General features: G+C 52.5%; 1 long non-coding RNA gene across 1 annotated transcript; it reads left to right on the forward strand.

The window, feature by feature from the left end:
• Nucleotides 1–1,106: 1,106 nt before the first annotated feature.
• LOC125160480 (uncharacterized) lies at nucleotides 1,107–5,282 on the forward strand. The gene is made up of 3 exons (XR_007150267.1): nucleotides 1,107–1,713; nucleotides 3,255–3,878; nucleotides 4,050–5,282. It is a non-coding gene; the product is annotated as an uncharacterized LOC125160480 (long non-coding RNA).
• Nucleotides 5,283–16,339: the final 11,057 nt, after the last annotated feature.

The following is a 16,339-nucleotide window of genomic DNA, read 5'->3' on the forward strand; positions in this document are numbered from 1 at the left end:
ACCGCCCCTCCTCAGAGACCAGGTGAAAACGCACAGGAGACCTGTGCCCCACTGCCAACACCTGCAGGAAGGCCCAGTGTCCAGGCAGGGTCACGCCCTCCGTGTGCTTCACGGGTCCCCAGGATGTACCTGCCTGAGCCCCCCTGCAGCATAGACCGCATTCTGTGATCAGGGGCCCCAGAGTCTCCTGCCTCCTGGTCCAGCCTGTTTGGGTTGAGTGTGGGCCCCACTGGATCTGAAGTTGGTTGATGGAGGGCATGTGGGGAGGCCAGTCTTGGACACACAGCCCCTGGAGTCAATGGGGACCCACAGCGGGAGGCAGGGGCCGTGGCTGGGAACTTGGTCTGCATCCGTGCCCTGGAACCCAGAAGGTGGGCCTGCCTGCGCACGGCACCAGGAGGTTTTAGTTTTTTTTTTAAGTTTACTTATTTATTTTGAGAGGCAGAGAGCATGAGCGGGGAGGAGGGGTGGCAGAGAGAAGGGAGAGAGACAATCTCAAGCAGGCTCCGCGCTGTCAGCGGTGAGCCCCACTCGGGGCTCAGAACCGCAAACCGTGAGATCCTGATTTGAGCTGAGATCAAGAGTCAGACGCTCAACTGAATGAACCCCCCAGGCGCCCCCCAACTGCCCCTGGGTTAGAGGTTGACCCCACGGAGCGATTCGGCCCCCATCACATCCCGGTGAGCCCGACTGAGACCCTGTGGCTTTGGGGGTTGATGGTCCTGGTCCCAGATCTGCCTCATGTGGATAAAATTTGGACGCCGGCCAGGTGTCGGCCCTGCCTGCCAGGGATGCTGGACAGCTGCAGACAGCGCGCTGAAACCGCCAGTTGGTGTGTGGTCCGCTCGTCGGTGCGGCTGACACCGGCTTCCACAAATGTCAAGAAACGACTTTTTCAGTGATCGTATGATAAAAAAATCAAAAGCCCGAAAGAAACAGCCTTGTGATTTATTTAGACCATTTAGCAAACAAGGTTTGTTTGGGGACACAGGTTTGCTTTTGCGTAGAGAAATGGACCCCATTGACTCCTGGGGGGGGTGCGGGGTCTCCCCGTTTGCGTTTCTGACTTTGTCTTTTTCTTGATTTCTCGTATTTATTTATGTGTGGTGGGCCGGGGCTGGAGGCTAAAGAAGGCAAGTTTACTTTTGTTCAGTCTAGTTTGGACCAGGACTCGGTGCCGTACCGCCCTCCCTCCCTCTCTTCTCTGCTTTCCTATGGTGCAAAAGTCTTCACGAGGGGGTGTGTAGGTTATTTTTCAACAAAGCACAGAGGTAGGAGAGTCGTGGCACTCCATACCTGACTCACAGGGAGCGGCCGGCCAGCAGGACTCGGTGCCCTGGGTCCTTCCACATGCGCCGTTACAGCCTGGACAGCGTGGCCGTTGGGACACGGGACCCAGAGCCCACATGGGCTGCTGTGCAGGATTTCAGACTCGCCCACCTTCCGTTTTGTGGCGTCAATCCTGTGCCCTGCACTTTCCTCTCCAGCGTGATGGTGGTCACGTGGGGGAAGCCCTGTTTGTGCCTCTTAAAATATTCCGTGCGAGCGTGCTTCCCGTGGGCCATCTTCCCTCTGGCCCTTTGAATACGTGGGCTGCGCTGGGACTGCGACTCGTCTTCTGTTGTGTCATCAGGCCCTCCGGGCTGGCTTTGTCATCGTGGCTCCTGGGGCTTCCATCCATCCCAGCCCATTACTTTATCCGACGCCACACAGGTGAGTTTTACATCTCGGGGTGCCGGTGTGCCGTCGCTGCTCTGCTGTTTGAGGTTGGTCTCGGGGTGCAGTGAGCATTGAATGCAGTTTCCTTCTTTCCGATCTTTACGGCTCTGCTGTGTGGGGCCAGACCTGGATCTGTGGCTCATTTTGGCTTCTTGCTGATGTGCTTGGTGCCGTGACCACAGCGTACCTACCGCCTTTCTCCCTGGCTGGCGGGGAGCAGAACCATCGCGGCCCACACGCTCCCCCACCGCATGTGAACCCTGGGATCGTTCCCAGCCCGGCCTCCGTGCTTCGCCACACGAAGGTGCACACCGGTGCTCACCTGGGGGTGCGGGGCTCCTTCCGCAGACCCCCTTCCCTCCAGGGAACTCTGCGCACAGCCCTGTGGCCTCCGGGGGCCTGTCCTGCCCTGAGCCGGCCCCCCCTCCGTGCTCCCCACATTTTAATTATTCAGTCACGAGGATAAATCTGGCCCCTGTTATTCTATCTGGACCCAAAGTGGCCTTTTTTTTTTTTTTAAGCAAAAAAAAGATCTTTGGTCAAACATTGACACAGCATGTATCATCCCAACTCTGTTTCTTCCTTCCTTTCCTTCATTTTAGCAGAAGGCATCTGCTATCTTATGCCCTGCCCTGCTTAGCTGAGGCACTGTGATGGGCTGGACTGGGGCCCCCCAAGCCTCAATGGGGGAAGCCCGCCCCCCGGGCCCCCCAGAACCGGTGTGTATGTGCAGACGGGTCTTCGAGGAGGTGATGGAGGTAAATTGAGGCCACAAACGTGGGCTCTACTCCAACGTGACTGGCGTTGAGGCAGCTGGGACACAGACACCCTCAGAGGGATGACCACGTGAGGACATGGGATGCCGTGGCCGCCTGCACCCCCTGGAGAGGCCTCGGGAGAGACCAGCCCACCGCCCCTGGATCTGGGATGTGTGGCCTCCAGGATTGAGAGAGAAATGTGTGCTTTCTAAGTCTCCCGCGTGTCCCCACCACCCAGACCGCCCGACACAGGTCCCTTCCCTGGGCCACCGTCAGCTTCCCCTACCTGCAGGCCTACAGACAGTAGTGCTCCAGGGGGTCAGAGCTGGGCACCCCAGCTCGGCCAGCCTGGACTGGGGCGCCCCTCGCTGACCTGTCCTCAGGCTCCCCCGCGGCTGCACCCGCAAGGTTGTGCTCTAACTCCTGGTTCCTGAGCCCAAAGTTTTGGCCTCTGCTTTGGCCTTTTTAACGCTTCCAGCCTAGCTTAGATGCCCGGCCTTTTGGGGCCCCGGGCTGACCAGGCTTCGTGAAGCCTGAAGCCCGTGCAGGACAGAGGGATCCTCTTCTTAAAAAAAGGTCACACGGACACAAAATTGGACAAATACAGAACTGCAAACTCAAAATCAGGTGCCAGCCAGAGAAGTTATTTGGGATGAGGAAGGAAATCACGGTACAGTTTTTAAAACCTGACAAATGCCACTTATCTTTCTCTCCATTCAGTTTTTTTTTTTTTTTAACTTCCAGTGTCATTAACGCACAGAGTGATATTCGTTCCAGGTGTGCAGTATGCTGACTGAACAACACGGTGACTCAGCACGTGCATCCGTCACCCCGTGCTCATCACGACAGGTGCATCCGTCATCCCCATCACCTGTTCCCCCCTCCCCTGCCCACCTCCCCGCTGGCGATGGTCGGTTTCTTGTCTGTAGTCAAGAGTCTAGGTTTGTGTTTGTCCCTTTTTTCTTTGTTTTGAGTCTTAAATTCCACGTATGAGTGAGATCATACGGTATTTACCTTTCTGTGTCCATTCATTTTCTTTTAACACATGTACTCACTTCCTATCGCTTCTGAGTTTTTGTCACGATCAGTAGTTTTGAGAACACAAAACACTGCCCGCACACATCGGCTCTGTGGTTTGAGCTCCACGACTGTGCTGCCCGTTGCTGCCGCAGGGCCCCAGACACGCCACCTTCCTGGGGGGCTGTCTTCCCGGGATTGCGGCTTCTCAGCCTTTCTCTGCGAGGTGTTGGAGGCAGCGCGTCGGAGGCCTGTCGGGAGCCCAGGGACCTAATCTGGAGGAGCCTCGTCGCAGATTCTGGCCCATTCTCCTTCCTCGGGCGTGTAAGGTGCCGATGTCACACACACACGTGCCGGGTGCCATTTGGAGCTACCGTCCAGAAGGTGAGACGCCAGCCGAGATCAGACGTGTGTGTGTCTGTCTGTAATTTACCGCATCATCGAGTCTGTTCCTCAGAAGAGGGGACTTCCCTTGCCCGGGGTCCTGGAACCACAGTCTGCGCACCTGCTCTGCTTGGGGTGTTGTGGACCTAATCTCCCCTCTCTTTCCCGCAGAGGTGGGCACCATCCGCCCCAGGAAGCGCTCACGTCTCTGACGACTTCTGTCCTTCAGCTGCGGGTCCGGACGCCTCGTCAGAGGCACGGGGAACACCCCAGTTTGACTCTAAAAAGCCATTCCTGCTGTGGGACGGCTAGCAGTGGCCCAATTGCAAGCCCGGATGTATTGACTAAACCCCACTCAACCCAGCTCGTGAGCCGGCTCACACCATCTCCCGCCTCTCTGTGCTTGAACCCCAGACGCCCAGTGCTGCCGACGTTACGGAAGTGTGCAGAAGTGACCTCAGGGTGGAAGGAGATGGGCCGACCGACAAATGCAGCTAAAATAGCTTCCTCCGCAAATTTTGCCAAACGCACACATGAGAACTTTGGGGAGGGCACCGTGAGGGCCTGTCGGGCCCTGGAAGCGGCTGGGCGGGGGCAGGGCTCTGGGGCTGATGCGGTCCACGGTGCTCGGTGAGTCTGCCCTTGCTGGGGCCCTCCCTGCCAAGGGACAAATGTCCAACATCCAGCCCCACCGGGCACTGCCCTGGAGAAGCCTCTTTCCCGGGCCCCAGACCGACAGCCTGACTCAGCGGGGTTCGCCCCCCCCACCTGCCAGCCCCCGCCAGCCCCACCCTCCCCGGAGCTGCTGCCTCAGCCCGTGTCCCCCCTCCCCTGCCTCAGCCCGAGTCCTGCCCCACCCCTGCAGCCCGCAGGGCAGGGCCAGGGCCCTAAATGCCCTTAGATGAGGCCAACACAGATGTAAAGTAGCTGCCATTTGGAAGCGAGACTGGTTTTCAGGATCAACGGCATATGTCAGCCTCGGAGGTTTACCCGACACTTGCCATCCTTCCCGCTGCGGCCAGCCACAGCGACGTGCGGTGGGTGTGTAGCCATCCTGATCAGCTGGGGCCGCTGTGACTCAGACACTGAGGGGGCTGCAGGAGGGGTGCAGGTTCTCAGTTCTGGAGGCTGGGATCTGGGGTCTGGGGTCTGGGCTTCCCCACATTGGGTCCTGTGTCCTCACAGCAGAGAGAGAGAGACAGAGAGAGAGCGAGCACGACCACTCTGGGGCTTTCTTTTCTTAGAAGGATTCTGATCCCACCCTGGGGGCTGTGCCCACCGCTCCCAAAGGCCCCACCTCATACACCGGCACACTGGGCTTAGGGCCACAGCATGGGTTTGGGGCCACACAATTCAGTGCACAGAACCATTTCACAGATTTGTCTTTTTTTTTTTAAAATGTTTATTTAGGGGTGGCTGGGTGGCGCAGTCGGTTAAGCGTCCGACTTCAGCCAGGTCACGATCTCGCGGTCCGTGAGTTTGAGCCCCGCGTCAGGCTCTGGGCTGATAGCTCAGAGCCTGGAGCCTGTTTCCGATTCTGTGTCTCCCTCTCTCTCTGCCCCTCCCCCGTTCATGCTCTGTCTCTCTCTGTCCCAAAAATAAATAAACGTTGAAAAAAAATTAAAAAAAATGTTTATTTATTTTTGAGAGAAAGAGATAGAGGGAGGGAGGGAGGGACAGAGAGAGAGGGAGACACAGAATCCCAAGCAGGCTCCAGGCTCCGAGCTGTCAGCACAGAGCCCGATGCGGGGCTCGAACCCATGAACCGTGAGATGATGACCTGAGCTGAAGTCAGACACTTGACTGACTGAGCCACCCAGGTGCCTCTGACAGATTTGAACACCAAGGCTCTGAGAGGGTCACGGGTGACCCGACGTCCTACGCTTGGGGGTGCACAGGCTTGCCTTGAACTCAGATGCTCAGTCCAGCCATGAACTCCAGCAAGCACGCTGTGAAGCCCCTCATCCCAGACGGACAGGCTCCAGGGCAAGATCTCTGCTCTGCGGGTGGAGTTGTCCAGGCCCCCCACGCAGGCGTGCTTCCCGAATGCATGTTCATCGGTGAGTCTGCACACGGCAGGCACCACTGCGCCTGTAGGACCCCAAGGAAACATCGTGACACAAAGTGTAAACCGTGCGTCAGCCAGGGGCTAAGAATGATTTTCAATTCTCAACGTCAGCTCATTTGGACACTGCATGTGGATTTTATTTTCCTCCCGTATTTCTGTTCCTCCTGATGTAATAAACACCAGGGCTGACATTGGTGCTTATTTACCTTTCTTCATTTTCTTTGGTGAACTCTATGTTCAGATAGTCGGTCCGTTTTAAAACTCGGCAAGTTTCCTTTCTTACAGACTGTTCCACGTCTGTGTCCCACGTCTTTTGGCTCTACGTGTCACACTTAAGCCTACGATGCATGTTGAGTTAGTTTTTATGAAAGATGTCAAGGTTTCGGTTGAGGCTCATTTTCTTTTGTACAGGGAGGTCCAATCCTGCTCACGCCATTTGTTGCAAAGACGATTCTTTCTTCATGACGTTGTCTTCATAGCTTTGTCAAAACTCTCCTTCCCGAAGCTCCGTTCTCTTCCGCCGTCTGTATGTCTAGCCTTGTACCAAGATGCCGCGGTGGTGTTACTGGGTTGTCGCTGTCGTTTGATTACTATACTGTTACTGTGGCGTTGCTGTGGAGTTACTCTCGCATTGCTCTGGTATTGCTGTAGTTTACGACAGTGCTGTTGAAGTGTTTGGTTACCATAGTGTTGCTATCGTTCAATTACTGCCAGTGTTTCCGTGGTTACTGTGGTGTTGCTGTAGTTGATTATATCACTTCTGTATTTCTAAACTCATTTAATCTTTCTGGAAAGTTTTTGGGTATTGTCTTCTGGATTTTCTTCATTGACAGTCATGTCATCTAAGAATACAAACAGTTTGGGGGCACCTGGGTGGCTCAGCCAGTTAAGCGTCCGACTCTTGATTTCAGGCCAGGTCATGATCTCACAGTTCATGAGGTCGAGCCCCGTGTCGGGCTCTGTGCTGCTGCCACAGGGCCTGCTTGGGATTCTGTCTCTCCCTCCTTCTCTCTGCCCCTCCCATTCTCTCTTTCTCTCTCTCTCAAAATAAATAAATAAAATTAAAAGTATTTAAAAAAATTGAGTTCTTTGCTGTCTTACTGCCACGTATTGAGATTTCTTTGTATATCCTGGATTCAAGTCTTTATCAGACTTGTTAGTGATATTGTCTTCAGCCTGCAGCTTGCCTTCTTGACCTGTAAACTCATCATTTTAGCTCATTTTTCTTTCATCTTTCAGCTCACCCAAAATACTGAAGTCCAATTTTTCATTGGTTGTGTGAATTATCCTATTGGTGTTATATCTAAAAACGCTTTGCCTCACCCAAGGTCAAAAATATTTTCTCCTGTGTTTCTTCTACACTTTTTTTTGCCATTCTAGGTTTAACATTTAATCCTCTGGCTAGAGGCTTAGACCTTCCTCTCCCCGAGTGACTGTGGACCAGCCATGGCATTGGATTCACCCTATTGTCTTCAAAGTATGACAAGTACGTTGGGATCTTGTGGTTGGTGGGATCCCAGAGGAAGTTCTGGGATCCTACCTATGCTGTCCGCTCTCCCAGGTCTGTTAATATTTTTAGGGAAACATAAATTACTGTTAAGAACCACAGTAAAAACATCAAAAATACTTTCAGAGCGGTAACTTCAGAAAAAAAAACACAACCTTTTTGAAAAGTTGTACTGTGCATTTTTCGTGTAGGAGCCCCCGGGGGTGTGTCTGCTCCCGAGTAAGCGTGTGGCGCCTCCCACCCCCATTTGCAACAGCCTGCCTGGCGCCTGCTTCTGCAAAACCTGCATCCGAGGAGGCTCCAGACAGCCTCTCTGCACTGTCCATCCAGCTGCGTGCAAATGCCTCGCTCCAGAGGGTCCCTCCGTGGTCTCCAGCAGACTGGAGCCATGATTCAGCAGAAGCCACTCCTAAGCCTCCTTCCTCCCTGCAGCCTCCTCCTGTGCGTGCGAGGCACCACGAGATTAAATGTTTGGATGTTGCTAGAGCAGCTAAATAAAACTCTAATTATTTCTGTAGTGACATTTTGGCTTGTACGGACACGATAGCAAAAAGCCATCTCTTCTGTGCATCTCAACTGGGACACTGCAATCACTTATATTCTACTGTTTCTATTTGGAAAGGGGAAGGGGAGGAGGGGGAGGGGAGGATGGGGAGGGGGAGAGGGAGGGGGAAAGAAGAAGAAGACGACGACTTTCACCCTGCTTGCTTTATTTCAGGTCAACATTGCAACAGGATAATAACGTGAAGAAGGAATTTCTCTGTCCTTGTCTTTCTGGAAGATGTCTTTGGCCATGGTTGTCACCATATATAGGCTGGACCTGTGCCAAGCAGGAGGCCAGGGGAGGGGACATTCGCCCCCAGTCTCCAGAGCGACAGCTGACCCAGTGGCCCCCATGGGACAGTCCCCTCAGATGGACCCACTGTCGACGTCAGAAGTCAGTCCTGACAGTTGGGCACCTTGCCCCAAGTAGCGCAGAAAAGTGGCCTGAGCTGGGTCTACACTCAGACACATGACCCCAAAAGTGGCCGAGCTGGGTCTACACTCAGACACATGGCCCCACATCTAGCACCGGAACACGGAGGACACGTCCACACTGTTGGCTTTACCTTTGGGTGGCGTTTTCTTGTTAAGGACTTATTTCCAAGTGGCAGAAAGAACACCTTTTCTGGGCTCAAGGCATCAGGGTCGGAGCCCTGATGTTCTGCTATTTTGGTGTGTGATCAGGGAACCTGACTTCCCCTGGGCCTTCCTTTTGTTATAAAATAAAATCTAACTCTACACCTGACCGAGTAGCTAGTGGCTGTCTTACGCACCAGACAGCCAACCGTTTCGACAAGGTCCGCCATGTGTGGCCAGATTATTTTCAGTGCAAGCGTGTAATGGTCATAATTATTAATATTTAGTAACATTAGCAGCCATATTTAATAATAATAGCCATAGTTATTGTCTTCTGGGCTCATTCTCCAAGGATAAAACAACCAACGACGTGAAACAGGATGGTTTGTTTTAACATCCGCTTATCAGATTCAGTAGAGTAAGGAACACATCAAGTACACAGTGCTCTGGATGCACGTGGTCCGCCTCCCATGTGCCCTGCCCACTCCCTTCTCATCGGCCTGCGGTTGGGGCTCTGGAGCCGTGGGGGTGGGGGGGGGCAGGTGTTCCTCTGACTTTCCAGTCATGACCCGCTGCCCCTGATCCGGGATCGTCACTTGCAGCTCAGGACTGAGTCGAGCCGGGATGGGGCGCACACACCGTGTTTCTAAGCCTTACACATTGTCTCTAGCAACACGAGCTTGGGGCAGAGTCCGCCCACCATGGAACCAACCACAGATTGTGGTGGGGAGGAGTATTCTATCACTTTTCCGGTTTCCCACAAATAGCAGTAGTCAAACCACCCTGTCTTTTACTCCGTTCTATCGAGATTTTTAAGTTTCCCACAGACAATGCACCAGAGGTGGGAGGTGGGGGGCACATTCCCACACGCCCTGCCCTCGGGACTGCAGGGCACATGATGGTTTTGAACTTGCAGACCTCTGGCGCTGGGTGGGTGGTGATCCCCATGTCTGGGACCTCAGCTGCCCTGCAAACCCACCTGTCTTCTGTCCTCCCAGCCAGGTGCCCATGAGCTCCGAGATGAGGACGCTCTGGGCCCCTCACTTCACCCTTCCTCCCGCAGGGTTCGGGCTCAGAAAGGGGGTCACAAGTTGACTCTGATGTAGCCTCCATCAGGCAGGGGTTTCTAATCTCTGCAGAAGGAGGGCGTGGATGCTGATCAAATGCTCTTTCTCTGGCCCTAAGCGGAGGACTCTGGGTGGGCACAGAAGGCTCCAGACTCCCGGCCGCCGTGAGGCCCGCGTTCACGGGATGGCTGGGCTCAGGGGGAACAGCACAGCCAGCACATCGCACCCCAAAGCTCTCCCGCTTGCTTCAGGGCAGGGTGCGGGGTGCTGATGTAATCTACAAAGCCGCGCTCCCGCTCGGGGCCGGGAGGACCTGGAGGGCCACCCCACCCGGCGGGACGGGCGCCGGGCCACCATTACTCAGGCCTCTGCCCCCAAGGAGTGTCACCCCGGGATCCCGCAACACGCCCGGGCTAGCGCACGCGGTCCCCATGTCACATGTCTCAGGGAGGCCCCTGGAGGGACTCTGTGGAGGATGGGTGGATTACACAGGGCATCAGTGATCAGGGCGTGTTTTCACCGCCCGCATGTCCGCGGTTCCACGGGTACTGACGTCACGCAGCCGCGTGCCCTGATTGTATCTGGCACGGTCTGTTTTCTCTGGCAGAAAAGATCGCCCAGTTGCATTAAATGATGGATCACTTTGCCATTAACTGTGTCATTCTGAACCCATTTCGGTCCGTCCCGAGGATAGAGTCACCGCCTGGCTTGTCCCTCTCCTGAGCACACACTGCAGTTTATTTTCCGGGCAATTTGTAACCATTTACACTAAAAATTCGGGCAGTAGAGGTGCACTGATCCTTTGGGGAACACAGGATCAGCTGGTCGTGCCCCAAGGGCGCAAATCTAAAAATAACTAGCATGCCTCACAGAGAATTCCTGGCCTGGAGAACAAGCCCAGTCTGGCTCCAGCAGCTGGGATTACCCATTTGATGTGGCAAAGGAGCTCCTGTCCCTAATTAACAGGGACTCCCCCGCCTCGTCAGCAGGGCTCATGCCCCGGGGCCCACGGGCGGGTGTGCGTGCACCTCGAGGCTGGATCCACGGGGGACTGTGGCTCAGGGGGCAGGGACAGGATGCCGGTAGGGTGTCCCTTACCTCCCGTGTGTCTGTTATTTCTGTTACTGCCGTGTCCCTTTACACCGTGTTCCTGAGACGTTGACTTTCAAATCTGGGCTGGAATTGAAACATTGTAAAAAGCTTCATAAATGAACAGATACAAGAGACGAATTTTATATTAATTATGGCAACTGAGTTGTTGTCGACAGGAGAAGACTTTTTAAAAAGAATGAAAACACCTTGGTTCTACTCATTGTCTTCAGAGGACAGATCACATAAGCAGATGTTAGATCCAGGCGACTTTACCTACAGTTACGAAATCATGTGTGGGGGCCCCTGGCGTCCTCAACAGCAAACCACTGAGTTTTGTTTAAAATAAGTAAGTTTGGGAAAATGATTTGTTCTCCGGGAAGAAGGGGGAGGGTGTCTGTTTCTCACTGTATTTATCTTTTCTCTCACGTTACCTGATGCAATTTCACGTTCTAGCTGCATTTTAAAGGTATTGTTTTTAATGAAAATGTTTAAAGTCCATGATTCAAGTGTATTAGAAATAATATGGGAACGGGGTGCCTGGGGGGCTCAGTCGGTTCAGCACCTGACTCAGCTTAGGTCACGATCTCCTGGTTTGTGGGCTTGAGCCCCACATCGGGCTCTGTGCTGACAGCTCAGAGCTTGGAGCCTGCTTCGGATTCTGTGTCTCTCCCTCTCTCTACCCCTTCCCTGCTCACTCACGCTCTGTGTCTGTCTGTCAATAATAAATAAACGCTAAAAAAATTAAAAAAAAATTTTTTAGGGGCACCTGGTTTGCTCAGTTGGTCGAACACCTGACTTCAGCTCAGGTCATGATCTCATGGTTTGTGGGTTTGAGCCCCGCGTTGGACTCTGTGCTGACAACTCAGAGGCTGGAGCATCCTTTGGATTCTGTGTCTCCCTCTCTCCCTGCCCCTCCCCCCGCTTGCCCTTTCTCTCTGTCTCTTTCTCAAAAATAAATAAACACTAAAAAGATTTTAAAAAATAAAGGAAGAAAGAATACAGGAGCAGTCACGTTCCTTGTCGGCCCCTGCTGTCTCTGTGTTGCCCCCACACGACTCCACAGTCCCCACAAGACCTGAGGTCCTGCTTTGCCTGCCGTTCCCTCATTGGGGGAGTGGAGATTTACACACTTTCCCACCTGGCGCCTTTCAGGGAGTTTCTCTGGGGCTTTGGAGAATGCGTTCACGACTATATTGTGTCTCGTTTCAGTGAAATCCAGTTATTTAACCACGACATACTACTGCTGAATGTTTGGGATGTTTTCCAGATATTTCCTGCCCCACGGGGTTCTGCTGTGGATGTGTGTGTGCCCTTGCTCTCGAGGTTTGTGCGTGTGCAGGTATTCAGTCGTTAACGGGAGTCTCTGAGACTGAGGGGATTGCACGTGTGTCTCCACACGGCTAGGACTTCCCATGGACAGCTGGTCATGTTGCCGGCTGACCAGTAAGTACGTGGTGCCCGCTCCTGCCTCCGAGTGTTCACACCAGGGTTCCTGCTTTCCAGTAACTTCCAAAACAAACAGCATCACCGACCGTGCTGGTATCTGCACTGCGGGCAAAGCGTGACACTTGTCCTTGCTTCGGTTCCGTAATTATGAGCAAATTTAAGTCTTCTTGCGAACCGCGAAGTGGACTTTGGGTTTCTGTTTCTGCGAGTTGCCCGTTGCGGGTTCTTTGCTCCTTTTCCACCATGTTCTCGCCGCTGGTGTTTCGAACACCTGTAACAACACACCCCACGCGGACACTGGCTCTCTCTCCACCTTTTCTGCCACACCTGCCAGGACAAAATGACGCGTGCACCTTCTTTCTGGAATTGTGTGTTTACAAACCTTCCTGGCCCACGTGCTCCTGCTCACCACCGCCGAGTCAAAGCGCCCTGACTCTGTAAAGGAGATTCCCAGTAATGGCCGGACTTCTGTTCACTGAGCACAGCTCTCAACCAAAGGACACTCTGGAAGGAGGCAAGTGAGGGGAGCTGTGCTCCTTCCCTACAGACGGGAGCCCCACTTCCCACCTGGAGACACCCCTGAGGCGGGCAAGGAAGAGAATATTCTGCTCACAGCCGGCAGCTTGGTCCAGGGCACTGTCCTCACAGCCCCAGCCCTCCACGCTGCTCAGACGAGACAGGGGTAAAATCCAGGTAGTGAAATCCCACTATGCTTTCCTCCCGGTGGCCAGACTCAGGGTCACCCTTCCACCCTCAGATGGCACACGGGGGCCAGTGGGGACCCGGCGGCATCAGATGAACCCAGGGGAGCAAACACGGAGGGCTCTGAAAACTCAACTGCCCCTAGCAGGTCACGAGGGGCTAAGCGAAAGCGGGGCAACTGTCTGCAGAAACGAAACGGTAAGTAGGACCCAGCGTCTGCTTGAACAACCGCCAAAGTATGCAGGACGCAGTAAATGTCTCCAAGAACCAAGAACATCACAGCCCGGACGGGAAAAGACAGTCAACCAACGCCCACACCAGGGTGAATCAGCCGCAGGAATTATCTGACAAGGGTTTTAAAGCAGTCTTCAAAAAAGGGGAAAAAAAGCTACAGTAATCTATTGGAAATTCTTTTGAAACTAATAAAAAAATAGAAAATCTCAGCAAGAAAAAAAGGGCAGTTCTTGACAAAAACAGCAAAACAAGAAAGAAAAATTAAAACAACCAAAAACAAAACACACAGCAGCCAAAGCCAAAGGAAAACATATATATAACATAAATAAAAAGAGAAATGTAGTGAGGGGTGAGCAGTGAAAGTGGCAGAGGATGGGACGGCAAGACTTGGGGGTGGTCAATAGAGTTCAGTCGATCTGGGCAACGGAGTGATCGGCTGAAAGGCCTGAGCGGAGCCTTGGGGACAGGGGGCGGCAGAGGGGGGACACAGTGAGGGCTGAGCTTCCCGGGAGGGGTCTCCGGGAGAGGGAGGAGGTGGGGCAGACGGCAGGTTTGGACAAATGTCAGGGGGAGGCTTCCCCAGGGGGCACATTGCACACATTCAGACCCAAGCAGGGAAACCCCAAACACGCATGGATCTGTCATAAACAAACTTCTGAAAATGAAAGTTAAAGAAGTCTTGGAGAAGCGGGAGGGAAATGACACGTGACCGTAGGGGCCGCTCGGGGGACCTCGGCTGGCTCGTTGGAAACTGCCAGGGCCCCAAGAGGGCAGAACAGTGTGCAGGTGCCCGAGGGAAAGAAGCGTCAGCCGCAGGCTCCACGTCCAGCGGGTCCTTTCCTCGGGATCACAGGGGCCGGAGAAGCCATTCTCAGAGGAAGGGACGGTGACGGAATGGCCAGCAGACCTGACCCCCAAGATCGTCTAAGGGAAGTTCTTCGGTCCGAAGGCAGAAGATGCCAGGATCTTGGGGTGCAAGGAGGGAACAAAGAAGAAGGGGAAGACCAGAAAGATGGGGACGGAAAATAGATCACACTTTCCTCATGGGTTTTATAACGATGCTGGATGATTTGGGCAATAATCTCAATTATCGTTGCCAGAGGTAGTGCTCACGCTGCTGTGTAGAAGCAGGCTGGGCGAGGGGAGCTACGAGGAAGTGGGTTTCCACGCTTCCCTGGAAATGATACAACACTGATGGCCCAGGCTACGGGTCAGAATAACCACTACAGAAACTAACCAAAGACCCACGCTCAGAAACGCTGTGAATGAGATGCGTCCCTGTGAGATATCCAAGAAACCCAAAGGAAGGTGAGAATTGAGAAACAGAGGAATGAGACCAGAACAAGGAAACAAAAAAACTAATAATTGAATGGCAGACTTCAGGGCGAACGCATCAGAAATTACCTTAAATATAAATGATTTAAAAAGACATCAATCTAAGATAGAGATTAGCAGAGTGGATAAAAAAGTGAAAATAATATGTGTATATTCACAAGAAACTCTCTTCCAATTCAACAACATAGGTGGATTGAAAACAAAGGGATGGAAACTGTGTGTCATGCAAACATTAATTGTTTAAGAAACAGGGGTGTTAGGGACGCCTGGGTGGCTCAGTCCGTTGAGCGTCCGACTTCGGCTCAGGTCATGATCTTGTGGTTCACGGGTTCAAGCCCCATGTCGGGCTCTGTGCTGACAGCTCAGAGCCTGGAGCCTGCTTTGGATTCTGTGTCTCCCCCTCTCTCTGCCCCTCCCCCACTCATGCTCTGTCTCTGTCAAAAATAAATAAACATTAAAAAAAAAAAGAAACAGGAGTGATATTCATATCTGGGTAAGTTGACTTCATTTTTTATAATGTTTAATTTATTTATCTTGAAATAAAGAGAGAGAGTGTGAGCTGGAGAGGGGCAGAGAGAGAGGGAGATGTAGAATCCCAAGCAGGCTCCGAGCTCTCAGCACAGAGCCCAAAGCGGGGCTTGAACCCACAAACCAAGAGATCATGAACTGAGTTGAAATCGAGTTGGATGTTCAACTGGCTGAGCCCCCCAGGCTCCGGGTTAAGTTGACTTTAGTGCAAAGACGATCGTTAGCAGCAGAGGGATATTGCCTCATGATAAAGGGAAGAACCCAGAGACAGAACAACCCTAAACGTGCGCGCATCAAACAACACAGGAGACACAAGCTGATAGAAATGGAGGAAATGAATTGCAGACAAATGGGGACCCGGCGGCAAGCTTCCAGGCAGACAGCATCCCAACAGCACATGTACCGGCCAAAAGGATGCGCCCGGCGCGGAAGGACACTGCCCCCAACTGCAGGGAGTAGGTAATTTCTCCAGGTGCCTGTGGCCCACTCACCAGGAGGGATGATGTCCTGGCCCTTAAACCAACTCCAGCAATTTTCAAGAATTGAAATGATGCAGTGTGTCCTCTGCGTGTAACGGAATAAAATTTTAGGTCAATGACGATGGACGTCAGGAAACTCTTGGAAATTGAAGTAACGTATTTCTAAAACATTCCTGAGTGAAGCAAAAGTCTTACACAAAAATACTCATAGACTGAATAAAAATGGAAGCACAGCACGTCCAAGCGTGTGGGGGACAGAGAAAGGAGGGCTGGGAGGGAAATTTATGACATTGCAGAATCACCTCAGAAGCAAGGAAAGGCCCTAAGACTAACTCGAGTTCCCACTCAAAAAACTAGAAAAATAAAAGCAACAAATCAAGGATGTTGAAAATGGGGACACATTAGAGAAAAATCAATAGAACAAAAAGTTCTCCCCCCAAATCGGTAAACTTGATGCTTCTAGCAAAAATAACAAATAAAAAGAGACAACACATCCATCACCACCATCCAGAATAAAGTGGGGCAGAGCACAAGGGGTTCTGCAGCCTTTCATACAATAATAAAGGAAAAATGCTAACAACTTTATGCTCATAAATTCACAGCTTAGGTAAGTGAGCCAATTCCTTGAGACCCACAAACTGCCCAATCACAACCAAGATGAAATAAAAAATCTGAGCAAGTCTTTGATGTGTATTGCAGAAATTGAATTTGTAATTAAAACCTCCCAGAAAAGTCATCCCTGGGGCCCGATAGTATTATTGCAGAATTCTACCAAACATTTAAAGAAAATTAACATAAATTTCAGAAAACCTTCTTGAGGAAGTACAAGAAGATGTAATACTTCTCGAGTCAGTGTATGAGGCAGTATTTCCCTGACTGTAGAT

Source organism: Prionailurus viverrinus, chromosome A2 (assembly GCF_022837055.1).
Source record: "Prionailurus viverrinus isolate Anna chromosome A2, UM_Priviv_1.0, whole genome shotgun sequence".
NCBI lineage: Eukaryota > Metazoa > Chordata > Mammalia > Carnivora > Felidae > Prionailurus > Prionailurus viverrinus.